This window comes from Mesoplodon bidens (genome assembly GCF_964165515.1).
Source record: "Mesoplodon bidens genome assembly, chromosome: 8".
NCBI lineage: Eukaryota > Metazoa > Chordata > Mammalia > Artiodactyla > Ziphiidae > Mesoplodon > Mesoplodon bidens.
The window spans coordinates 68,917,682-68,934,501 of NC_138165.1; positions in this window are offsets into that span (position 1 = coordinate 68,917,682).

The window sequence follows — 16,820 nt, forward strand, 5'->3', positions numbered from 1 at the left end:
GCAGACTTTTTGCCTTGTTGTTTTTAAATTTTAGGGTGAAAGTATAAGTTTTTCACCATTACATATGATGTCAGCTATGAATTTTTTGTAAATGTTCTTTATAAGATTGGGAATGTTTTCCTTATTCCTGAGTTGTTGAGAGTTTTTTGTTTTTATCATGAATTAAATATTTGATTTTGTCAAATATTTTTGATGCCCCTATTGATATGATCATGTGGTTTTTGTCTTTTATTCTATAATATTAATATAGTGTATTGCACTAATTCATCTTCAAATGTTAAGCCAAACTTGCATTGCTGAGATAAATCCCAATGGGTCCTGGTGTATAATCCTTGTTATATCTTGTTGGATTACATTTGCTAGTATTTTTAAAGGATGTTTGTGTCTTGTTTATAAGGGATATTCATCTCTACTTTTCATGTGATGTCTTAGTCTAGCTTTGGAATCAGCATAACACTGACCTCATAGAATAAGTGGGAAAGTGTTTCTTCCCTTCTGTTTATGGAAAGAGTTTTTAAAAATTAGTATTATTTCTTCTTTAATATTTGATAGAGCTCACCAGAGAAACCATCTGGGCCTGAGCTTTTCTTTTTGGGAAAACTTATAACTAACTCAGTCTCTTTTCTTGTTATAGATCTGTTTAGGTTTTTCTACCTCTTTTTAAGTTAATTTTTGTCATTTGTATCATTCTGGACATTTTTCCATTTCATAAAAGTTGTCTAATTCATTGGTATAAAGTTGTTTATGATATTCCTTTATTTAGTCTCTTTCTGTAAGACAGTTAGAATTGATGTGACCTCTTTCGTTCCTGATTCCAGTAATTTGTCTTCTCTTTATTTTCTTGGTCAGCGTAACTGTAAGCACTGCTTTAGCTGCATCCCATAAATTTTGGTATGTTGTGTTTTTGCTTTCATTCAGTTTATGACATTTTCTAATATACCTTGTGATTTATACTTTGACATCTGGATTATTTTGAAGTGTCTTTACTTTCCAAATATTGCAGGATTTCAAAGATATTTTTCTTTGTTAATTTTAAATTGAATTCCTTTGTGGTCAGAACATAACTTTGTGTGAAAAAAAATATTTTTGAAGTCTTTTATATTACTATACAAATTCACAATTTATAGTGCCCTTTCTTTCTTTCTGCGGATTTGAGTCATAGTCTGGTGTCAGCCTGGAGGACTTTCTGTAGTATTTTTTGTAAAACAAGTATACTAGCAATGAATTTTCTCAGTACTTGTTTATCTGGGAATTATTTGATTTGATTTGATTTTGTCCTGCCTCTGACTAGTTTTGTTTTGTTTTTGACACACACGGGAATAGGTATCTGAGAAGGTAAAGGGTACACAAGTCCAGATATGAAGTCAGTGTACTGTCTATTATTGGGCCATGACCTCTCAAAGTTCTCTTTCTATGACAGAATGATTCTTGGTTTATTACTATTCAGGACAGGGCACGGATTTTAACAAAAGCCTAACTTTGTTCTTTGACATCTAAGGTAATGTGGGCTCAGGAAAGCCTATGAAACCAGTCCAGTTGTAGTAAGAGTTTGGGGCTGCAGGCAACAAAAATTGGCCTTAATATAGGCCATAAAAGGAGATTTATGGGTATATACTTACTTGCTCACAGAATCAAAGTAAGAGTTAAGTAGCTAGACTTCTAGAAGTACAGGATTCAAAATACCTTTGGATATACTAGAAACAGGATATCTTGAGCCTTCCCTTTTGATATCCTCAGGATATTACTGGCAATACCATTGAGTGACTTAGTTACAACCACCTTTTGTCCTTGTACCTCAGACCTAATGATTACATTTCCCAGGAGAGATTGGATAACTTGGGTAACATGACCAAGTTGTGTGGTGAGAATCCTATGACTGGCAGTTTCACTGACTACATGAGGTAAATAATTTCCACAAATAAAAATTTTGCTGTTACCAAAAGAGGGAGAGAATGAACACTGGACAGACAACGAAGCCAGCTATCCTCAAAACTCACAATGTCAGCTCATCCTCACACCACAGGTGACCTGACAAAAACTTACTATTTTTGCCTGCCCCAAATTCATTTTGCCTTAGAGTAACAGTATCCCATTATTCTTTGATAAACTCTCTCTGTGTCCATTTCCTATGAGTGGAGGTCCAGGCATGCATATGTGACCCTGGCCAGGCCAGTTCAAACTAAGTTTCAATTCTCTGACTTTTCTTGGAAGTATTAGGGTAAGGATATTCTTCCTCTTCTGGAAAGTTACCTTCATTCATGAAAAATAGTTCTGTTGGATACAGAATTATTGGTTGACTGTTTTTTCTTTCAGTACTTTGAATATGTCATTCCACTGCCTTCTGACCTCCAGTGTTTCAAAGACAAGTCAATTGTTAATTATATTGATGGTCCTTTGTATATGGTGAGTTGTTTTCTTCTTGTTGATTTTAAGACTTCTTTTTCTCTTTCAGTATTTTAACTATGATATGTCTATGGATCTTTTTGTATTTGTCTTACTTGGAGTTTGCTGAGCTTCTTGGATCTATAGATTTATGTTTTTATTCAAATTCAGGAACTTTTTACCATTATTACTTCAAATATTTTTCTGCCCCCCCCTTTTTTTAAAGCTCATTTTTGTTTGTAGTCCCTTTTTTGGGGAGGAATGCTTTTTGATTTTATTTTATTATTATTATTTTTTAAACATCTTTATTGGAGTATAATTGCTTTACAATGTTGTGTTAGTTTCTGCTGTATAACAAAGTGAATCAGCTATACATATACATATATCTCCATATCCCCTCCCTCTTGTGTCTCCCTCCCACCATCCCTATCCATCCCTCTAGGTGGGCACAAAGCACTGAGCTGATCTCCCTGTGCTATGCAGCTGCTTCCCACTAGCTATCTATGTTACATTTGGTAGTGTATATATGTCAGTGCCACTCTCTCACTTCGTCCCAGCTTACCCTTCCCCCTCCCTGTCCTCAAGTCCATTCTCTACATCTGCGTCTTTATTCCTGTCCTGCCCCTAGGTTCTTCAGAACCTTTTTTTTTTTTTAGATACCATATATATGTATTAGCACAATATTTGTTTTTCTCTTTCTGACTTACTTTACTTTGTATGACAGACTCTACGTCCATCCACCTGACTACAAAAAACTCAATTTCATTTCCTTATATGGCTGAGTAATATTCAATTGTATATATATGCCACATCTTCTTTACCCATTCATTCATCTGTCGATGGACACTTAGGTTGCTTCCATGTCCTGGCTATTATAAATAGTGCTGCAATGAACACTGTGGTACATGACTCTTTCTGAATTATGGTTTTCTCAGGGTATATGCCCAGTAGTGGGATTGCTGGGTCATCTTGTAGTTCTATTTTTAGTTTTTTAAGGAACCTCCATACTGTTCTCCATAGTGGCTGTATCAATTTACATTCCCACCAACAGTGCAAGAGGGTTCCCTTTGCTCCTCACTCTCTCCAGCATTCACTGTTTGTAGATTTTTTGATGATGGCCATTCTGACCACTGTGAGGTGATACCTCACTGTAGTTTTGATTTGCATTTCTCTAATGATTAGTGATGTTGAGCATCTTTTCATGTATTTGTTGGCCATCTGTATGTCTTCTTTGGAGAAATGTCTATTTAGGTCTTCTGCCCATTTTTGGATTGGGTTGTTTGTTTTTATGATATTGAGCTGCATGGGCTCTTGTATATTTTGGAGATTAATTCTTTGTCCCTTGCTTCATTTGCAAATATTTTCTCCCATTCTGAGGGTTGTCTTTTCGTCTCGTTTATGCTTTCCTTTGCTGTGCAAAAGCTTTGAAGTTTCATTAGGTCCCATTTGTTTATTTTTGTTTTTATTTCCATTACTCTAGGAGGTGGGTCAAAAAGGATCTTGCTGTGATTTGTCATAGAGTGTTCTTCCTAGGTTTTCCTCTAAGAGTTTTATAGTGTCTGGCCCTACATTTAGGTCTTTAATCCATTATGAGTTTATTTTTGTGTATGGTGTTAGGGAGTGTTCTAATTTCATTCTTTTACATGTAGCTGTCCAGCTTTCCCAGCACCACTTTTTGAAGAGGCTGTCTTTTCTCCATTATATATTCCTGCCTCCTTTATCAAAGATAAGATGACCGTATGTGTGTGGGTTTATCTCTGGGCTTTCTATCCTGTTCCATTGATCTATATTTCTGTCTTTGTGCCAGTACCATGCTGTCTTGATTACTGTAGCTTTGTAGTATAGTCTGAAGTCAGGGAGCCTGATTCCTCCAGCTTCATTTTTCTTTCTCAAGATTGCTTTGGCCAAATAGAGTATGTTAACACATATATGTGGAACCCAGAAAAATGGTACAGATGAACCAGTTTCAGGACAGAAATATAGACACAGATGTAGAGAACAAACATATGGACACCAGAGGGAAGGTGGCGGGGGGGATGGTGGTGGTTTGAATTGGGGGATTGGGTTTCACATATATACACTAATATGTATAAAATAGATAACTAATAAGAACCTGCTATATAAAAAGTAAATAAAAAAGAATTTTAAAAAAAGACTGCTTTGGCTATTTGGTGTCTTTTGTGTTTCCATACAAATTGTGAAATCTTTTGTTCTAGTTCTGTGAAAAATGCCATTGGTAGTTTCATAGGGATTGCACTGGATCTGTAGATTGCTTTGGGTAGTAGAATCATTTTCACAATGTTGATTCTTCCAATCTAAGAACATGGTATATCTCTCCATCTGTTTGGATCACCTTTAAATTCTTTCATCAGTGTCTTATAATTTTCTGCATACAGGTCTTTTGTCTCCTTAGGTAGGTTTATTCCTAGGTATTTTATTCTTTTTGTTCCAATGGTAAATGGGAGTGTTTCCTTAATTTCTCTTTCAGATTTTTCATCATTAGTGTATAGGATGCAAGAGATTTCTGTGCATTTTGTATCCTGCTACTTTACCAAATTCATTGATTAACTCTAGTAGTTTTCTGGTAGCATCTTTAGCATACTCTATGTATAGTGTCATGTCATCTGCAAACAGTGACAGTTTTACTTCTTCTTTTCTGATTTGGTTTCCTTTTATTTCTTTTTCATCTCTGATTGCTGTGGCTAGAACTTCCAAAACTATGTTGAATCATAGTGGTGAGAGTAGGCAACCTTGTCTTGTTCCTGATCTTGGTGGAAATGCTTTCAGTTTTTCACCACTGAGAACAATGTTGGCTGTGGGTTTGTCGTATATGGCCTTTAGTATGTTGAGGTAATTTCCCTCTATGCCTACTTTCTGCAGGGTTTTTATCATAAATCGGTGTTGAATTTTGTTGAAAGTTTTTTCTGCATCTATTGAGATGAACATATGGTTTTTCTCCTTCAATTTGTTTATATGGTTTATCACATTGATTGATATGAGTATATTGAAGAATCCTTGCATTCCGGGGTAAACCTCACTTGATCATGGTGTATGATCCTTTTAATATGCTGTTGGATTCTGTTTGCTAGTATTTTGTTGAGGATTTTTGCATCTATGTTCATCAGTGATATTGGCCTGTAGTTTTCTTTTTTTGTGACATCTTTGTCTGATTTTGGTATCAGGGTGATGGTGGCCTCATAGAATGAGTTTGGGAGTGTTCCTCCCTCTGCTGTATTTTGAAAGAGCTTGAGAAGGATATGTGTTAGCTCTTCTCTAAATGTTTGATAGAATTCACCTGTGAAGCCGTCTGGTCCTGGGCTTTTGTTTGTTGGAAGATTTTAAATCACAGTTCCAATTTCAGTGCTTGTGTTTGGTCTGCTTATATTTTCTGTTTCTTCCTGGTTCAGTCTCAGAAGGTTGTGCTTTTCTAAGAATTTGAGCATTTCTTCCAAGTTGTCCATTTTACTAGCATGTAGTTGCTTGTAGTAATCTCTCATGATCCTTTGTATTTCTGCAGTGTCAGTTTTTATTTCCTCTTTTTCATTTCTAATTCTATTGATTTGAGTCTTTTCCCTTCTTTTTCTTGAGGAGTCTGGCTAATGGTTTATCAATTTTGTTTATCTTCTCAAAGAACCAGCTTTTAGTTTTATTGATCTTTGCTATCATTTCCTTCATTTCTTTTTTATTTATTTCTGATCTGATCTTTATGATTTCTTTCCTTTGGCTAACATTGGGGGGTTTTTGTTCTTCTTTCTCTAATTGCTTTAGGTGTAAGGTTAGGTTGTTTATTTGAGATGTTTCTTGTTCTTGAGGTAGGATTGTATTGCTATAAACTTCCCTCTTAGAACTGCTTTTGCTACATCCCATAGGTTTTGGGTTGTCGTGTCTCCACTGTTATCTGTTTCTAGGTATTTTTTGATTTCCTCTTTCATGTGTTCAGTGATCTCTTGGTTATTTAGTAGTGTATTGTTAAGCTCCATGTGTTTGTATTTTTTACAGTTTTTTTCCTGTAATTGATATCTTTTCTCATAACCTTGTGGTTGGAAAAGGTGCGTGATATGATTTCAGTTTTCTTATATTTACCAAGGCTTGATTTGTGACCCAAGATATGATCTATCCTAGAGAATGTTCCATGAGCACTTGAGAAGAAAATGTATTCTGTTGTTTTCAGATGGAATGTCCTATAAATATCAATTAAGTCCATCTTGTTTAATGTGTCATTTAAAGCTTGTGCTTCCTTATTTATTTTCATTGTGGGTGATCTGTCCATTGGTGAAAGCGGGGTGTTAAAGTCCCCTACTATGATTGTGTTACTGTCGATTTCCCTTTTTATGGCTGTTAGCATTTGCCTTATGTATTGAGGTGCTCCTATGTTGGGTGCATAAATATTTATAATTGTTATATCTTCTTCTTGGATTGATCCCTTGATGATTTTGTAGTGTCCTTCTTTGTCTCTTGTAATAGTCTTTATTTTAAAGTCTATTTTGTCTGATATGGGAATTGCTACTCCAGCTTTCTTTTGACTTCCATTTCCATGAAATATCTTTTTCCATCCCCTCACTTTCAGTCTGTATGTGTCCCTAGCTCTGAAGTGGGTCTTTTGTAGACAGCATATATGCGGGTCTTGTTTTTGTATACATTCGGCCAGTCTATGTCTTTTGGTTGGAGCATTTAATTCATTGACATTTAAGGCAATTATCGACATGTACGTTCCTATTAATATTTTCTTAATTGTTTCGGATTTGTTATTGTAGGTCTTTTCCTTCTCTTGTGTTTCCTGCCTAGAGAAGTTCCTTTAGCATTTGTTTTAAAGCTGGTTTGGTGGTGCTGAATTCTCTTAGCTTTTGCTTGTCTGTAAAGGTTTTAATTTCTCCATCGAATCTGAATGAGATCCCTGCTAGGTAGAGTAATCTTGGTTGTAGTTTCTTCCCTTTCATCACTTTAAATACGTCCTGCCACTCCCTTCTGGCTTGCAGAGATTCTGCTGAAATATCAGCTGTTAACCTTATGGGGATTCCCTTGTATGTTATTTGTTGTTTTTCCCTTTCTGCTTTTAATTTTTTTTCTTTGTATTTAATTTTTGATAGTTTCATTAATGTGTCTTGGCATGTTTCTCCCTGGATTTATCCTGTATGGGACTCTCTGCACTTCCTGGACTTGACTGACTCTTTCCTTTCCCATATTAGGGAAGTTCAACTATAATCTCTTCAAATATTTTCTCAGACCCTTTCTTTTTTCCTTCTTATTCTGGGACCCCTATAATTTGAATGTTGGTGCATTTAATGTTGTCCCAGAGGTCTCTGAGACTGTCCTCAATTCTTTTCATTCTTTTTTCTTTATTCTGCTCTGCAGTAGTTATTTCCACTATTTTATCTCCCAGGTCACTTATCCGTTCTTCTGCCTCAGTTATTCTGCTATTGATTCCTTCTAGAGAATTTTCCATTTCATTTATTGTGTTGTTCATCATTGTTTGTTTGCTCTTTAGTTCTTCTAGGTCCTTGTTAAACGTTTCTTGTATTTTCTCCATTCTATTTTCAAGATTTTGGATCATCTTTACTATCATTATTCTGAATTCTTTTTCAGGTAAACTGCCTGTTTCCTCTTCATTTGTTTGGTCTGGTGGGTTTTTACCTTGCTCCTTCATCTGCTGTGTGTTTCTCTGTCTTCTCATTTTGCTTAACTTACTGTGTTTGGGGGTCTCCTTTTCACAGGCTGCAGGTTTGCAGTTCCCGTTGTTTTTGGTGTCTTCCCCCAGTGAGTAAGGTTGGTAGTGGGTTGTGTAGGCTTCCTGGTGGAGGGGACTGGTGCCTGTGTTCTGGTGGATGAGGCTGGATCTTGTCTTTCTGGTAGGCAGGACTGCATCCAGTGGTGTTTTTGGGGTGTCTGTGAACTTATCATGATTTTGAGCAGCCTCTCTGCTACTGGGTGGGGTTTTGTTCCTGTCTTGCTAGTTGTTTGGCATGTGGTGTCCAGCACTGTAGCTTGCTGGTCATTGAGTGGAGCTGGGTCTTTGCGTTGAGACAGAGATCTCGGGGAGAGCTCTCACCAATTGATATTACTTGGGCTGGGAGGTCTCTGGTGGTACAATGTCCTGAACTTGGCTCTCCCACCTCAGAGGTTCAGGCCTGACACCTGGTTGTGACACCCGTCAGCCACACCGTCAGTTTTGGAGACTGAGAAGTACCTCTGCAATCTGGAGGTCCAGGAGAGCTGGTGGTTTAGTTCCAGTCCAAGACCCAAGTCTGAAGGCCTGGAGCAACAGGCTGCAAGCGTGCTTCAGGGCAGAGAGGCAGGTCTGTAGTACCTTGTGTTTTCCTTTGTGCTCCCTCTAGTTTCACTTGCTCATAGGTTGCCATGGGCAGAGGCCTTGCACCGACACTTCAGACCAGAATTCCTGGTGAGCTCTGCCCTTTTATTCTGTACTTTTTCAGGGACTCCCTTTACATGTATGTTAGTACCGTTGATGTTGTCCCACAGGTCTCTGAGGCTCTATTTTCTTTTCTTCAATCCTTGTTCTTTCTGTTCTTCAGATTGTATAATTTCCATTGCTTATCAACAAGTTCTCTCATCTTTTCTTCTGCCATCTCAAATATGCTGGTGAGCCCCTATAGTGAATTTTATTTTATTTATTGTAATCTTCAACTCCAGAATTTCCATTTGTTTCTTTTTTAAAAAATAATTTCTGTATACATATTAAGAATTTCTCTCTGTTGATTCTTTGTTTTCATACTTTAATTCTTTATACATGGTTTCTTTTAGTTCTTTGAACATGTTTATAGTAGCTGCTTTAAAACCTTTGTTAAATACAATGTCTGGAGCACCTGAGGACACTTAGACATAGTTTCTAGTGACTACTTTTTTTCTAAGTATGGATCTCACTTTCTTATTTCTTTGCATGTCTCATATTTTTCTGTTTTTGTTAAAAAATATATATATATATCCTCAGTCAATAATATGCTTGCCCCAACCAGGACCACAACCTTAGGCAAGTAGAATCAAGCTATTGCCCTCTCCCACTGGTCAGTCTTTGGAAGTCACTTCCATCAGCAGTGCCACTTAGCATGGGCATCATCCAGCATTCCAAATCAAGTGATCCCCCATTGAAGGTAGCAGAGAAACTGCCAGTCCTCAGAACTTGCCCCATCTGGCAGAACTTCCTCCTAGATCAAGGCAGGAGATGTGGTAGGAGCAGCCTCAGACCAGAACACCACAGATTCCCACTGTTCTTACCTGAAGTTCAGCAGTATTACAAGCATAAAAATGCTTCTCAGACTGTCATATGCCTTTGTTTGATTTTCAAAGTACTGAAATGGTTATTTTTGTAAATTTCTCCAGATTTATAGATACTTTTTGGGTAGAGTATTTGCTGAGTTCATCAGTAGATCATAGCCAGAAACCCCTCCCTCTGCTTTTATCTGGACCTTCTCTTTTCTTCACCTCTATTTTTCATATCCTTAGTCTTGTTAGTTTCTCCTCAGTGTGGAGAACTGTCCCAGAAGGCAACACTAGTAGCTCCATTTTATGAATCAGTAGGACTAGTCAGCTCCAGCCCTTATCATGGACCCCTTGTATTCACCCATTATCTGCTTTTCTCAAATTGACTCACCACTTTCCATTGAATACCTGTTGTTTACTTTGGCTCTCAGATCCATCAGATGGTTTATTTTTTTCTCTTTGTTTACTTTCATAGGTGCCAAATTTTTACAAGTCTTAAGGTCTGTCCTCAAGTGTTTGATTTTGGGGTTTTCTGGGAATACTTTGTCACCCAATTTTCTGATAAGTGTCCATAGGATTGTAATTTTTCTATTTAGTTGTTCTTTCTGTTTCCCTGTGGGGATTCAGAAATATTCAAAAACTATGCCACCAGTGCTCCTTTACTGTCATCTTCCTGGAGTCCTGGGTCTTTTAGGTTATTCATTAAGTTTTCTAGTTTGTTTTCTTAAAGGTATTCAGTGTTTCTTCTTAGTTTTATTCCTGAGATATGTGATGGTTTTTAATTGCAATTAAAAATGGAAAATGATATCTCTCATTACATTTTCTAATAGGAACTCTATTGTCTTCTGTAATTTGCTCTTTCATCTGGATTCCTTCCTGGCCCCTTTTTAGTTTACAGTTTTTTAAAGTTCATTTTGGATATTTAGGAAGACACCTATGTAGATAACATTTTTCTTCCATATTTTCTAATTTAACCTTTATTAATATTCCTCCATGTCAGTGCTTATAGAGCTAATGCTTTTTTAGAATATTTACATATTATTCACTTATATTGTTCTACCATAATTTATTTAAACAGTTCCTTTTTTGACATTTATATGATTTCCAAATCTCTGCTATTGTAAATAGTATATCTTTGGGGATTTATATGAGTATTTCCATAGATTAAATTCCTAAAATAGAATTACTGGGGAAAGAAATATATTCCATTTAAAATTGTCTTCCAAGCTATTATTAGTAGTTATATAATAAATTTAATTGACTTTTGCACCGCAGATCTATTAAGCCACCGAATCTTTTTAACGCTAACTTCACGATTTCCAGAATCTGGTCACTTCTCACAATTGTCACTGATTTAACCTGGTCCAAGATATCATCATTTTTTTTTGCAGGGGGGCATATGCAGTGGCATATGATCCATCTCTAAGTTTCCATTCTTGTGGAAGAGTCTGTTCTCAGTGTATCAGTACATTCAATCTAGCAGCCAGTGTGAGTATGTGCAAATGTAAGTTAGATAATCTTAGTATTCTACTCCAGATCCTCCTCTGGTTTTAATCTAATACAGAATAAAAGTTGAAAGCTTTACAATGACCCATTAAGGCCTTTTATGATCTCCTTTTTATCTCTTACCTTATCACTTATTGCTATTCTTTAACAGATCTATTTCAAAAGTGTACCTTCCTTCCTCTTAAGGAATAATTTTCTCTTTCTTTTGTATCAAGAAATATTTTCTTTAAACCATATTGTTTTCTTGTTTATGTTTATTCATCCTTTTATTTTGAGAGCAACAAAGCACCTGTTTTACGTACCTTTGCCCCAGATGTCACCTGATTTCCATTTAGAACATATGATTATGTGATTATATCATATGATTGTAATTATTTTACTATGGCCTTCAGGGCATTTGTGCTCTACTTCCCTCCCTTGCAGAGGAATCAGAACCAGCAAAGAAGCAGCAACAGAAGCAGCAGATGCAAAAAGAGGAAGAGGAGGAAGAGGAAGAGGTTATTCTAGTGCAAAATCTTGAATGGGTATCCCTTTCGGGGAGGGAGAGACACTGATTTTTATTGGTTGTTTTGGTGGGTTCAAGTCAAAGGACACTGCTCTAGGTTTAGTTGCTTAAGGTATTAGGTCTGCCACTCTGGGAATAATTTCACCACCTTTTCCTCAGCCTCCTTCCACTCCCATCTCTGCCACAGTAACGTCCTGTTAGGACAGGACTTCTACTTACCCCAGATGCTGGTACCTACCGAGTCCTGCCACAGTCTTCATATTTTTTCATTGTAGGGCATGTTCCCTATTAATCTCATGGTTTTTCCTTTCTCTACTCCTAAATTAGAAGAGATGCCCATAGCGTTTAGTGTGTACCTTCCTGTATTCTCAAAAGGCAATGCTGTTTTCTTGTGGAAGTGAATGCCAAGCTTCCTTGAGTGTCCTCGTTTAGGTTAGAACTCTAAATATTTTCAACATTTGTAGCATCTGGTATTCTTCCCTTAGCTTTAAGCATCAACTCAACTTTTCCTTACTTTTACCTTTTCCTTGGTCAATTTAGTTGGGATGGGGAAGAAAGGAGGCAGACACTGTTTCTAATCGGAATTTTTGTCCCTTTAGTCTTCTTTCTTTATAACATCTGATGTACTATACTGGTGCTCAGTACATATGAGTTTCTATTATCATCCACTGTAGGTGCAGATGAGCACTAAAATTATCTAAGGATGACCATTTAAACATTCCAGTATGTCTAGTTAGAAGTAAAAATAAATATAGCAGAATGTTCTTATCACTTATAAGATGAATGAGTGATTGATCTGTGAAAAGATTCTGTCAGAGAACTGGAAGAATTGCAGTTATAGAGTTAGCATTCCTTGACACCATTTCTAGAGCATAACTGAGTAATAGACATTTTCTGAGATAGATCTCCCCTAGACTCACAGTCAAATATATGAGTCAACAAGCCACAACTTCCTTCTCAAAGTAGATGACTCAGTGAGCAGCTCTACTTAAAAGCTAGTTGGAAGCAGAATTCTGGGGAACAGGATTCGTATAATGTATTAGGAAGAGATCCTAATATAAGAATTTAGATAAGCAGACATTCTGAGCAAGGTCTTACTACGAAATTTTCAATGATTTGGTTGAAAATATCAGAAAACCACAACGCAGTGTACATTTTACCACAGGAGAGAAATGCACTTTATCAGGAATCTTCAAGCTAGGGTAGGGTACCTATTAGAGATGTGAAAACTTTCTAGGTATACAAAGACATGGATCATTTAAAAAGAATCAATTTCCAGATTCTCCACTTCCAGCTATTTGCAAAGATTAACTTGAGTGTGAACTTGCCTGAGTTCCTAACAGCCCTTCTCTCACTTTACAAAAGCACACACATAAATGGTTCACACTCTAAGCTCTGAGCAAAGGGGAGGACTTAGTTTTTCCTTTTTTTAATTAATTAATTTATTTTTGGCTGTTTGGGGTCCTTGTTGCTGCACATGGGCTTCCTCTAGTTGCAGCGAGTGGGGGCTACTCTTCGTTGCAGTGCGTGGTCTTCTCATTGTGGTGGCTTCTCTTGTTGCAGAGCATGGGCTCTAGGTGCGTGGGCTCAGTAGTTGTGGCTTGCAGGCTCTAGAGTGCAGGCTCAGTGGTTGTGGTGCATGGGCTTAGTTGCTCCATGGCATGTGGGATGTTCCCAGACTAGGGCTCGAACCCATGTACCCTGCATTGGCAGGCATATTCTTAACCACTGTGCCACCAAGGAAGTCCATGGGAGGACTTAGTTTTAATGATTAATCAAGTTACCACAGTCCACAGGGAATTTCTCTGTCTTCTCTATTTATGTTATGGGTAAAAAGTGGGTTAGGAGTGTGGTATTTTGGCCCAAGTTGGGATGTTTTGAATGCATATGTATCATAGAATAGCATGGTGAGACTAGTGATGATTTGCATTTAAGGACTATGACTTTTCCGTGCCCCAAGCTGCTATCAATTAATATGTACACAAAAGGAGCAAAGCAAGGAAAGCATTAATAAGAAATATTGAAAGCTAAAAACAGTGATTTTATACAGTTAAGCATTAAAAGTTCTAGCTATCCTCATTACTTATTCCCAGGACATATCAGTAGCAGAAAAGAAAAGCCTCTTTGAAAAGCCAAAGCAGTTAAGTTTACTGGTGCTGACTTTTTAAAATGTAACTCAAAAAAAAATTTTTTGGTGCTACCAAATTTTTCAAAACACATTAGATAAAACTCACCAATATGACTTTCACCTACTTTCTTTCACATTTTGTAATATTAGACAAAGTATTTAACCTCTTTTATTAAGTAAATCTGATGAATTATTTATTCCATTTATAATCAATCGTCACCTAATTTCATCTAACAAAATTTTTTTTCCTACTTTATTTTAAAAAAATTAAAGGAGAGTTCCTATACCAATTATTTTATAGCAGATTCGATGGAGAAATTAAAACCTTTACAGACGAGCAAAAGCTAAGAGAATTCAGCACCACCAAACCAGCTTTAAAACAAATGCTAAAGGAACTTCTCCAGGCAGGAAACACAAGAGAAGGAAAAGACCTACAATAACAAATCCAAAACAATTAAGAAAATGGTAATAGGAATGTACATATCGATAATTACCTTAAATGTAAATGGATTAAGTGCTCCAACAAAAGACATGGACTGACCAAATGTATACAAAAACAAGACCTTATGTATGCTGTCTACAAGAGACCCACTTCAGAGCTAGGGACACATACAGACTGAAAGTGAGGGGATGGAAAAAGATATTCCATGCAAATGGAAATCACAAGAAAGCTGGAGTAGCAATACTCATATCAAATAAAATAGACGTTAAAATAAAAACTGTTACAAGAGACAAGGAAAGACACTACATAATGACCAAGTGATCAATCCGAGAAGAAAACATAACAATTATAAATATTTATGCACTCAACATAGGAGCACCTCAATACATAAGGCAAATGCTAACAGCCATAAAAGGAGAAATCGACAGTAACACAATAATTGTGGGGGACTTTAACACCCCACTTACACCAATAGACAGATCATCCAGACAGAAAATAAATAAGGAAACACACGCTTTAAATGACACAATAGACCAGATAGACTTAATTGATATTTCTAGGACATTCCACCTGAAAGCAGAAGAATACACTTTCTTCTCAAGTGCACACGGAACGTTCTCCAGAATAGATCACATCTTCCGTCAGAAATCAAGCCTTGGAAAATGTAAGAAAACTGAAGTCTTCTCAAGCATCTTTTCTAACTACAATGCTCTGAGATTAGAAATCAATTACAGGAAAAAAACAGTAAAAAACACAAATACATGGAGGCTAAACAGTACACTGCTAAATAACCAAGAGATCACTGAAGAAATCAAAGAAGAAATTTAAAAATACCCAGAAACAAATGACAATGAAAACATGACAATCCAAAACCTATGGGATGCAGCAAAAGCAGTTCTAAGAGGAAGTTCATAGCAATTCAAGTTCACCTCAAGAAACAAGAAAAATCTCAAATAACAATCTAACCTTACACCCAAAGCAACTAGAGAAAGAACAAAAAATATCCAAAGTTAGTAGAAGGAAAGAAATCATGAAGATCAGAGCAGAAATAAATGAAATAGAAACAAAACAATAGCAAAGATCAATAAAACTAAAAGTTACTTCTTTGAGAAGATAAACAAAATGGATAAACCTTTAGCCAGACTCATCAAGAATAAAAGTGAGAGGACTCAAATCAATAAAATTATAAATGAAAAAGGAGAGGTTACAACTGGCACCTCAGAAATGCAAAAGATCATAAGAGACTACTACAAGCAAATATATGCCAATAAAATAGACAACCTGGAAGAAATGGACAAATACTTGGAAAAGTACAACTTTCCAAGATTGAACCAGGAAGAATTAGAAAATATAAACTGAACAATCACAGGCAATGAAATTGAAACTGTAATTAAAAATCTTCCAAGAATCAGAAGTCCAGGACCAGATGGCTTCACAGGTGAATTCTATCAAACATTTAGAGAAAAGCTAACACCTGTCCTTCTCAAACTCTTCCAAAAAATTGTGGAGGGAGGAACACTCCCAAACTCGTTCTGTGAGGCCACCATCACCCTGATACCAAAACCAGACAAAGTTATCACAAAACAAAGAAAATTATAGACCAATATCACCGATGAACGTAGACACAAAAATCTGCAACGAAATACTAGCAAACAGAATCCAACAGCACACTAAAAGGATCATAAGGGCCTCCCTGGTGGCTCAGTGGTTGAGAGTCCACCTGCTGATGCAGGGGACACAGGTTCGTGCCCCAGTCCAGGAAGATCTCACATGCCGCGGAGCTGCTGGGCCCATGAGCCATGGCTGCTGAGCCTGCGTGTCCGGAGCCTGTGCTCCGCAACAGGAGAGGCCACAACAGTGAGAGGCCCGCGTACAGAAAAAAAAAAAGAAAAAAGGATCATACACCATGATCAAGTGGGATTTATCCCAGGGATGCAAGGATTCTTCAAGATACACAAAATAATCAATGTGATACACCATATTAACAAAAGAATAAAAATCATATGATCATCTCAATAGGTTCAGAAAAAGCTTTTGACAAAATTCAATACCCATTTATGATAAAAATTCTCCAGAAAGTGCACCTAGAGGGAACCTACTTCGACAAAATAAAAGCCATATACAACAAACCCACAGCAAACATCATTCTCAGTGGGAAAAAACTGACAGCATTTCCTCTAAGATCAGGAACTAAGACAAGGATGTTCACTCTCACCATTATTATTCAACATAGTTTTGGAGGTCCTAGCTGTAGCAATCAGAGAAGAAAAAGAAATAAAAAGTACAAACTGGAAAAGAAGTAAAACTGTCACTGCTTGCCGATGAATACTATACGTAGAAAATCCTAAAGATGCCACCAGAAAACTACTAGAGCTAATCAGTGAATTTGGTAAAGTTGCAGGATACAAAGTTAATGCACAGAAATCTCTTGCATTCCTATACACTAACAGTGAAAGATCAGAAAGAGAAATTAAGGAAACAATCCCATTTACCACCGCACAAAAAGAATAAAATATGTAGGAATAAACCTACCTAAGGAGGCAAAAAACCTGAACTCAGAAAACTATAAAACACTGATGAAAGAAATCAAATATAACATAAACAGATGGAGAGGTATACCATGCTCCTGGATTGGAAGAATC